The sequence below is a fragment of the Arachis stenosperma genome, chromosome 6 (genome assembly GCF_014773155.1).
Source record: "Arachis stenosperma cultivar V10309 chromosome 6, arast.V10309.gnm1.PFL2, whole genome shotgun sequence".
In the NCBI taxonomy this organism is placed as follows: domain Eukaryota; kingdom Viridiplantae; phylum Streptophyta; class Magnoliopsida; order Fabales; family Fabaceae; genus Arachis; species Arachis stenosperma.
Window position 1 is genome coordinate 27,458,931 of NC_080382.1, and position 10,911 is coordinate 27,469,841.

Genomic DNA, 10,911 nt, shown 5'->3' on the forward strand with positions numbered 1-10,911 from the left:
AGAATTGATCTCTCTTCTTCCTCGTTCTTGCTAGAGCATTTTTATTTTTCTTGTTTTGAGTTTCGGGTGTGAAGAGTTGAGGAAATTCTGTCTCAACCTCCATTCAGAATCTCTTTAATTCCTTTCTGCACAATTAAATTGAATTTCAATTTCCTTTACTGCTTCTTCTTCAATTTCTTGTCAATAGCTTTGTGAACTTGGATCTGGGAAGGCAATTGAGATCTAGGCTTTGCTACCTAGTCTCTAGAGACCTGAGATCCCAATTTACTTTTGGTTCTCCTGTGAACCTTTGCTGCATTTAATTTCCTTCTGTTTAAATTCCAATTGCCTCTAATTCAATTTCTGTTCTATTGATTGTTGCAACTCAATTTCTCTTGTTTAAATTCTGCAATCCCTGTCCTCAAATCCCTTTTACATTCAAGCAATTTATATTCCTTGCAATTTAAGTTACTGCAATTTACATTTCTTGCACTTTAAGTTTCAGTCATTTACTTTCTTGTTCTTTAAGATTCAGTCCTTTTTCTTTCAGTTTCTTTTAATTTCTGCAATTCTACCCTTCCCCCTTTACATTTACTGTCATTTACTTCCTGTTAAACACAAATCACTCAACCAATACTTGATTCGCTTGACTAAACCAACCACTAAACTAAAATTGCTCAATCCTTCAATCCCTGTGGGATCGACCTCACTCATGTGAGTTATTATTACTTGATGCGACCCGGTACACTTGCCGGTGAGTTTTGTGTCGGATCGTTTTCCGCACATCAAGTTTTTGGCGCCGTTGCCGGGGATTGAAATAGATTGACAATGATTAAGTGAAGTGGAGGTCTAGATTAAGCACTTTTTCTTTTCTGTTTCTCTAACACACTAACTGTTTGAATTTTTGCTTAAACTAACTAAAACTTCATTCTAGCTATAGATTGAAGTTTTATTGATTTTCTGGATCTGTGTGTTTATTGTTGTGTGTTTGTATGTCATGTACAGGAAGATCTTCCCCTGTCCTCTCTGAAATTGACCAAAGAACTCTTCGAAGAATAAGAAGAGCTGAAAGAGGAAAGAACGTTATTGGAGAGGAAGAATCTGAGGAGGAGTTCCAAGAAATGGAAGGAGATCCATCAAATTCCAATCAACCAGAAGGAGGAGCCAATAATAATAAACAACAAAGAAGAGTACTGGCTTCCTATACATTTGCAAATGCTAGACACTGTGGGAGTAGCATTCTTCCCCCCAATGTCAATGCAAATAACTTTGAATTAAAGCCACAACTCATCACCTTGGTTCAAAACAACTGTTCTTTTGGAGGAGGACCATTGGAGGACCCAAATCAACACTTATCCACTTTCTTGAGGATTTGTGACACTGTTAAAACCAATGGTGTGCCTCCTGACAGTTACAAGTTGTTGCTCTTCCCGTTTTCTCTTAGAGACAAAGCCACTCAATGGCTAGAAACGTTCCCAAAGGAAAGCATCAACACTTGGGATGACTTGGTGAGCAAGTTCCTTGCCAAATTTTATCCCCCTCAAAGAATCATAAGATTGAAGACTGAGGTGCAGACATTCACTCAAATGGAGGCTGAGAATTTATATGAAGCATGGGAAAGATATAAAGCTCTATTGAGAAAGTGTCCACCAGAGATGTTTACTGAATGGGATAAGTTGCAAAACTTCTATGAAGGACTTACTCTAAAGGCTCAAGAAGCACTTGATCACTCAGCTGGAGGCTCATTACAACTCATGAAAACCACAGAGGAAGCTCAAAACCTCATTGATATGGTGGCCAACAACCAATATTTCTTTGCTCATCAAAGATAACGCCAACCATCACAGAGAAGAGGAGTAATGGAGTTAGAAGGAGTGGATTCAATTCTAGCTCAGAACAAGATGATGCAGCAGTAGATTCAACAACAGTTTGAGCAAATGGCCAAAAGAATTGATGGCCTGCAAGTAGCAGCAGTGAGCACCACAAGCCAACCACCAACCACATGGGTGCAAAGTGAAGAAACTCAAGAGGAGCAACAGCAAGAGCAAATCCAATACATGCACAACCAAAATCCTGGAACAAATGAAGTCTATGGTGATACTTACAATCCCTCTTGGAAGAACCATCCTAACCTCAGATGGGGAGACAACCACAATCAAAACAAACAACCATGGCAAAGAAACTCAAGTCAGAACAATTGGAAAAACACAAACCACAACCCCCAGCCAAACACTAACCAAAATACATACAGAAAACCACAAAATAACTACCCCAATTCTAACCATCACTTACCCAATAACCACCCAACTAACCAAAGCACTTACCATCATCCATCAACTTCCCAAAACCAACCAATCTCACAAGACTCTCAGAGGATCACTAATCTAGAGCTGCTCATGGAGAAAATGATGAAGAACCAAGAATTGACAACAAAGAACCAAGAAGCTTCCATGAAGAACCTAGAGAGGGAGATTGGGCAAATCTCCAAACAGATTTCTGTTGAAAAACCATCAAGCTCACTACCAAGTGACACCATTCCCAACCCAAAGGAAGAATACAAGGTCGTGCAACTAAGAAGTGGAAAGATGTTAGTGGATGGTAACCAAGGAGCAACCAAGAAACTTATGGAGAATGACAATGAGCCAACAAAGAATGATGAATCCATCAACAAGGACATGACAACCAAGAATGTTCCAGAAGAACTCACAGAAGAAAACAACCAATCACAAAGTCTGAAAAAGGGAAAGCAGATCATGGAAGAACCGATTCCAAGACAACTTCAAGGGGAGAAAAACTTGACTCCCCCAATACCTTATCCACAAAGATTCCACAAAGAAACAAAGGATCAGCACTTCCACAAATTTCTTGAGACTTTCAAGAAGCTGGAAATCAACATACCTTTGGCTGAGGCATTAGAGCAAATGCCTCTGTATGCCAAGTTTTTAAAGGAGCTCATCAACAAGAAGAGAAGTTGGAATGAGAGGGAGACTGTAATGCTTATTGAAGAATGCAGTGCACTCATCAAAAAGGGACTCCCTCCCAAGCTTGAAGATCCTGGAGGTTTCTTCCTACCCTGCACTATTGGAAACCTATTCATCAACAAGGGGATGTGTGACTTAGGAGCGAGCATAAATCTAATCCCATCTTCTTTGGTAAAGAAGCTTGGCATAGAGGAGGTGAAACCAATACAAATATCCTTGGAGTTGGTGGATAAATCAGTAATATATCCTAAAGGGCTGATTGAGAACCTTTTAGTTAAGATTGACAAATTCATCTATCCGGCAGATTTTGTGATCTTGGATTCTTCAGAAAATGGAAATGACTCCATAATACTTGGTCGACCATTTTTGGCCACTGCTAGAGCCATTGTGGATATAGAGCAAGGAGAGCTAACTCTCAGAATGCATGAGGAGAGCATCACCTTGAAAGTCTTCCCAGAATTATAAAGGAATGAAGAAACAAGCAAGACAAGTGGTGACTTCCTTCCAAAGCAAATAACCAACAAGGCAGTAGAACAGGAAAACAAGCATCTACAAGAAGAAAAAAGAATTCAAAAAGAAGCTGGGATAATAAACAAAAAGGAAGGTATCACAACTCAAGTCAATGTCAAAGGAAGCATATCAACAAGGAAGAAAAAGAAGAAAAACAAGAAAAGGGCTTACAAAGGGTGGAAGAATAAGAAAATCCCAACAGAAGGATTTGCCAAAGGTGACAAGGTGCAACTAGTGTATCAACAGCTAGGAACAAAGGATTATTACACTGTCAACCAAGTACTCTCTCTTGAGCACATTGAAATTGAGCATCAAGGCACACAGAGAAAGTTTACAGTGAGAGGTGACAAGTTGAGACATCACCAACATCAACCACCCTAAAGGGAGTCCAATGTCAAGCTAGTGACAATAAAAGAGCGCTTCATGGGAGGCAACCCATGATTTAAAATTTCTGTCTTCTCTTTAATAAGCTATGATTTCCTGAGTATGATTTTGAACTTTCATATTTGATAAATGCACATTTTAAAGTATAAGTCAGACTTCTAAGTTTGGTGTCCCTTAAGGCACACTTAATTTTTGCTTTTCAAAAAGAAAAGGAGCTATTCTTAGAGCATATGCGTAATTCTTTTGATGGATCATATGACCAAACACTAAGTTTGGTGTCTGCATGTGTAACAATGTTCAGAAGATCATTTCCCAATCATGGAATCAAAACCATACAGAAAGGGATCATGCATCAAATAATTTCTTTAAAAATACATCAATTGTGAAGAATGGTTTGCATTACTAAGCCACCCCCTCAATAAAAGATAAGTTTGGTGTTCACCAACTTTTAGCATCTTTAATTAAGGGACACAATTGACCATAAAAATTTTTTTTTTCTTTTCCTTTAATACAAATCAATTGCCAACGACTATATTGATGATCTAAGGCTAGTTGTTTTGGTTCATGCAGGAGAAAAAGATTGAGACAAAATCAAGCAGCAGCCACGACCAATAGAAGGTGGCAAAGTTCTTTCATTCCCCTTCTTTCACTCTTCTAATAAGGAGAAGCATGTCTGAAACATGATATGCCTCCACTGTTTATTTCTTTTTTATTTCTTTTTCTTGTACTTTCTGTTGTTCAATAAGTAGCTAGAGAAATGGTTTGCATAATGCTTGTCATTCATCACTTAGCTTTAATTTTGTTTTGTTTCCCATATGCTTGAATAAAAGAGATTTGATTTGAATTGAAAAGTAAATATCCAATGTTGCATAAGTAGAATGGAAGTTAATGGTGGTATATATATTTGATTAAATGCGTAACTCATGAAATAATTGTTGCATAATATCATTCTCATTCAAGTATGAGTTAGCTTGCTGTTATCAAGACCCTTACCAATAAATAAAAAAAAGCCCTTGAGAACAAAAACAGAAAGAAAAGGGAGAAGAAAAAGCCAAAGTGGCAAGAAAAACAAAGAATAAAGGTTGGACACCAATAGCTTGGACCCTAGGACATATGCCTGTGATGTTCTTGTACTAAGATATGCTTGGATGAGTAAATTCTAAGGGGTATTTTAAAACCCGGTCACTTAGATCAACTGATTTGGGATGGCCAATTGAAAGTCCACAATAAAGAGCAACTTAGATACAGAACATTTAGTTATCCAAAGAGATGCTGGGCATCAATGATCCTAGGAAGAAATAGTGAGCCATGTGTCTATGGTGGAAAGATGTTGAGTAAAAGAAAGAAAAAAATAAAGCCAAAGGCTACTACTGCAACATTAGACACCAAACCTCCAAAAGAATAAGCTTGTTAAGCATTATAAGAAAGAAAAGTTAGCAAGGGAGTGAGTAAAGAGTAAGTCTTAAAATAGCAAGTTTAGCAAACCTTTGATGAAAAATGTGTATTATGTAACAGCAAACAATAACTTGAGTTATCATTGTCTGCATAAAGACCCCATAGATCAAGTTCTGCTATATGCCTAATAAGGATATGTGTCTTTTCTTGTTCATTTCAATTTCTCTTAGTTTTGATGCTTGCTTGGGGACAAGCAAGATTTAAGTTTGGTGTTGTGATGACAAGTCATCATATACCCATTTTTCAAGCTAATTTCACTTGTTTTATTAGCATTTATGCACTTTCTTGCATCCTAAGTAAATGATTTGGAGTGAAAATGCATAACTTCTTTAAATCAAACAACCACCATGAAATTAATGTTAACTCATGAGGTTTAAGCTAAATTTAATTGATTTTTAATTGATTTATAAGCCTCTTGAATTTAGTGATACTTTGAGTGGTTGTTTTGGTTTATTGTAGGTGAAGAAAAGAAAAAAAAGGAAAAGCGTGGCCTAAGGAAGTGTGGCCCAAGGAAAAGAAAGTGTGGTCAAAGAGAGAAGAAGTGTGGCGCACAACATGAGGAAGGCAAGCATTGCCCTCCACAAGGGCACACTGCCCTCTAGGAGGGCAACATAAGGGAACCAAGCATGAAAGGCAACTCTGCCCTGCCCACTACAAGGGCAGAGCACAAATTTGTGCCTTGGAATCAAGAGGAACAAAACCTTGCCCTGCCCTCCACAAGAGCAGTATCGGGCTCACAAGGGGAGAAAATCAAAGGAAAATGTCTCCAAATGCTTGCCACAAGAGTTGAACACGGGACCATGAGGAAGCAAGGAACTAAGTGCCATCACCGTGCCAAGAAAGCCAAGGAAATTAAGTAGCGTGTGTTTCGGCCATGATTCGAACATGGGACATCAAAGTGAAAACACTGCCCTGCCCTCCGCGAGGGCAGGGCAGCATTTTGTGTGGCATGATTCTGGCGCACCAAGGAATGAATCTGGCAGCACCAGCGCGCACCACAGCACGATCCTGGCAGCACCAGCGCGCACCACAGCACAATTTCTGGCGCACCAATTTTTTCTGCCCTGCCCTCAGCGAGGGCAGGGCAGCGTTCTGCGCACCAAGCCGCACCATGCACACACCAAGCACCATTTTCTGCCCTGCCCTCCACAAGGGCAAAGCAGCCTCCTGGAAGCAACTTCTCATGGGCCAAAAATTGAATTAAAAATCCAATTTAATTCAATTCTTCACCAAATCAAAAGCCCATCCAAATCCCAAGATCCAAGAATAGAAAGTGTATAAATAGGAGTTAATTTGATGTAATTAGGACCTTTACTTTCACTTTTGAACTTTTGACATTTACCTTTTACTTGATTTTGAATTTAATACTTCTTTTGGAGCTTTGAGTTCTGCAACTTCTCTTGGTGACTTCACTGAGATTTCAGAGAATTGGGGAGGAGAATTGATCTCTCTTCTTCCTCGTTCTTGCTGGAGCATTTTTATTTTTCTTGTTTTGAGTTTCGGGTGTGAAGAGTTGAGGAAATTCTGTCTCAACCTCCATTCAAAATCTCTTTAATTGCTTTCTGCACAATTAAATTGAATTTCAATTTCCTTTACTGCTTCTTCTTCAATTTCTTGTCAATAGCTTTGTGAACTTGGATCTAGGAAGGCAATTGAGATCTAGGCTTTGCTACCTAGTCTCTGGAGACCTGAGATCCCAATTTACTTTTGGTTCTCCTGTGAACCTTTGCTGCATTTAATTTCCTTCTGTTTAAATTCCAATTGCCTCTAATTCAATTTCTGTTCTATTGATTGTTGCAACTCAATTTCTCTTGTTTAAATTCTGCAATCCCTGTCCTCAAATCCCTTTTACATTCAAGCAATTTATATTCCTTGCAATTTAAGTTACTGCAATTTACATTTCTTGCACTTTAAGTTTCAGTCATTTACTTTCTTGTTCTTTAAGATTCAGTCCTTTTTCTTTCAGTTTCTTTTAATTTCTGCAATTCTACCCTTCCCCCTTTACATTTACTGTCATTTACTTCCTGTTAAACACAAATCACTCAACCAATACTTGATTCGCTTGACTAAACCAACCACTAAACTAAAATTGCTCAATCCTTCAATCCCTGTGGGATCGACCTCACTCATGTGAGTTATTATTACTTGATGCGACCCGGTACACTTGCCGGTGAGTTTTGTGTCGGATCGTTTTCCGCACATCAAGTTTTTGGCGCCGTTGCCGGGGATTGAAATAGATTGACAATGATTAAGTGAAGTGGAGGTCTAGATTAAGCACTTTTTCTTTTCTGTTTCTCTAACACACTAACTGTTTGAATTTTGCTTAAACTAACTAAAACTTCATTCTAGCTATAGATTGAAGTTTTATTGATTTTCTGGATCTGTGTGTTTATTGTTGTGTGTTTGTATGTCAGGTACAGGAAGATCTTCCCCTGTCCTCTCTGAAATTGACCAAAGAACTCTTCGAAGAATAAGAAGAGCTGAAAGAGGAAAGAACGTTATTGGAGAGGAAGAATCTGAGGAGGAGTTCCAAGAAATGGAAGGAGATCCATCAAATTCCAATCAACCAGAAGGAGGAGCCAATAATAATAAACAACAAAGAAGAGTACTGGCTTCCTATACATTTGCAAATGCTAGACACTGTGGGAGTAGCATTCTTCCCCCCAATGTCAATGCAAATAACTTTGAATTAAAGCCACAACTCATCACCTTGGTTCAAAACAACTGTTCTTTTGGAGGAGGACCATTGGAGGACCCAAATCAACACTTATCCACTTTCTTGAGGATTTGTGACACTGTTAAAACCAATGGTGTGCCTCCTGACAGTTACAAGTTGTTGCTCTTCCCGTTTTCTCTTAGAGACAAAGCCACTCAATGGCTAGAAACGTTCCCAAAGGAAAGCATCAACACTTGGGATGACTTGGTGAGCAAGTTCCTTGCCAAATTTTATCCCCCTCAAAGAATCATAAGATTGAAGACTGAGGTGCAGACATTCACTCAAATGGAGGCTGAGAATTTATATGAAGCATGGGAAAGATATAAAGCTCTATTGAGAAAGTGTCCACCAGAGATGTTTACTGAATGGGATAAGTTGCAAAACTTCTATGAAGGACTTACTCTAAAGGCTCAAGAAGCACTTGATCACTCAGCTGGAGGCTCATTACAACTCATGAAAACCACAGAGGAAGCTCAAAACCTCATTGATATGGTGGCCAACAACCAATATTTCTTTGCTCATCAAAGACAACGCCAACCATCACAGAGAAGAGGAGTAATGGAGTTAGAAGGAGTGGATTCAATTCTAGCTCAGAACAAGATGATGCAGCAGCAGATTCAACAACAGTTTGAGCAAATGGCCAAAAGAATTGATGGCCTGCAAGTAGCAGCAGTGAGCACCACAAGCCAACCACCAACCACATGGGTGCAAAGTGAAGAAACTCAAGAGGAGCAACAGTAAGAGCAAGTCCAATACATGCACAACCAAAATCCTGGAACAAATGAAGTCTATGGTGATACTTACAATCCCTCTTGGAAGAACCATCCTAACCTCAGATGGGGAGACAACCACAATCAAAACCAACAACCATGGCAAAGAAACTCAAGTTAGAACAATTGGAAAAACACAAACCACAACCCCCAGCCAAACACTAACCAAAATACATACAGAAAACCACAAAATAACTACCCCAATTCTAACCATCACTTACCCAATAACCACCCAACTAACCAAAGCACTTACCATCATCCATCAACATCCCAAAACCAACCAATCTCACAAGACTCTCAGAGGATCACTAATCTAGAGCTGCTCATGGAGAAAATGATGAAGAACCAAGAATTGACAACAAAGAACCAAGAAGCTTCCATGAAGAACCTAGAGAGGGAGATTGGGCAAATCTCCAAACAGATTTCTGTTGAAAAACCATCAAGCTCACTACCAAGTGACACCATTCCCAACCCAAAGGAAGAATGCAAGGTCGTGCAACTAAGAAGTGGAAAGATGTTAGTGGATGGTAACCAAGGAGCAACCAAGAAACTTATGGAGAATGACAATGAGCCAACAAAGAATGATGAATCCATCAACAAGGACATGACAACCAAGAATGTTCCAGAAGAACTCACAGAAGAAAACAACCAATCACAAAGTCTGAAAAAGGGAAAGCAGATCATGGAAGAACCGATTCCAAGACAACTTCAAGGGGAGAAAAACTTGACTCCCCCAATACCTTATCCACAAAGATTCCACAAAGAAACAAAGGATCAGCACTTCCACAAATTTCTTGAGACTTTCAAGAAGCTGGAAATCAACATACCTTTGGCTGAGGCATTAGAGCAAATGCCTCTGTATGCCAAGTTTCTAAAGGAGCTCATCAACAAGAAGAGAAGTTGGAATGAGAGGGAGACTGTAATGCTTATTGAAGAATGCAGTGCACTCATCAAAAAGGGACTCCCTCCCAAGCTTGAAGATCCTGGAGGTTTCTTCCTACCCTGCACTATTGGAAACCTATTCATCAACAAGGGGATGTGTGACTTAGGAGCGAGCATAAATCTAATCCCATCTTCTTTGGTAAAGAAGCTTGGCATAGAGGAGGTGAAACCAATACAAATATCCTTGGAGTTGGTGGATAAATCAGTAGTATATCCTAAAGGGCTGATTGAGAACCTTTTAGTTAAAATTGACAAATTCATCTATCCGGCAGATTTTGTGATCTTGGATTCTTCAGAAAATGGAAATGACTCCATAATACTTGGTCGACCATTTTTGGCCACTGCTAGAGCCATTGTGGATATAGAGCAAGGAGAGCTAACTCTCAGAATGCATGAGGAGAGCATCACCTTGAAAGTCTTCCCAGAATTACAAAGGAATGAAGAAACAAGCAAGACAAGTGGTGACTTCCTTCCAAAGCAAATAACCAACAAGGCAGTAGAACAGGAAAACAAGCATCTACAAGAAGAAAAAGGAATTCAAAAAGAAGCTGGGATAATAAACAAAAAGGAAGGTATCACAACTCAAGTCAATGTCAAAGGAAGCATATCAACAAGGAAGAAAAAGAAGAAAAACAAGAAAAGGGCTTACAAAGGGTGGAAGAATAAGAAAATCCCAACAGAAGGATTTGCCAAAGGTGACAAGGTGCAACTAGTGTATCAACAGCTAGGAACAAAGGATTATTACACTGTCAACCAAGTACTCTCTCTTGAGCACATTGAAATTGAGCATCAAGGCACACAGAGAAAGTTTACAGTGAGAGGTGACAAGTTGAGACATCACCAACATCAACCACCCTAAAGGGAGTCCAATGTCAAGCTAGTGACAATAAAAGAGCGCTTCATGGGTGGCAACCCATGATTTAAAATTTCTGTCTTCTCTTTAATAAGCTATGATTTCCTGAGTATGATTTTGAACTTTCATATTTGATAAATGCACATTTTAAAGTATAAGTCAGACTTCTAAGTTTGGTGTCCCTTAAGGCACACTTAATTTTTGCTTTTCAAAAAGAAAGGGAGCTATTCTTAGAGCATATGCGTAATTCTTTTGATGGAGCATATGACCAAACACTAAGTTTGGTGTCTGCATGTGTAACAATGTTCAGAAGATCATTTC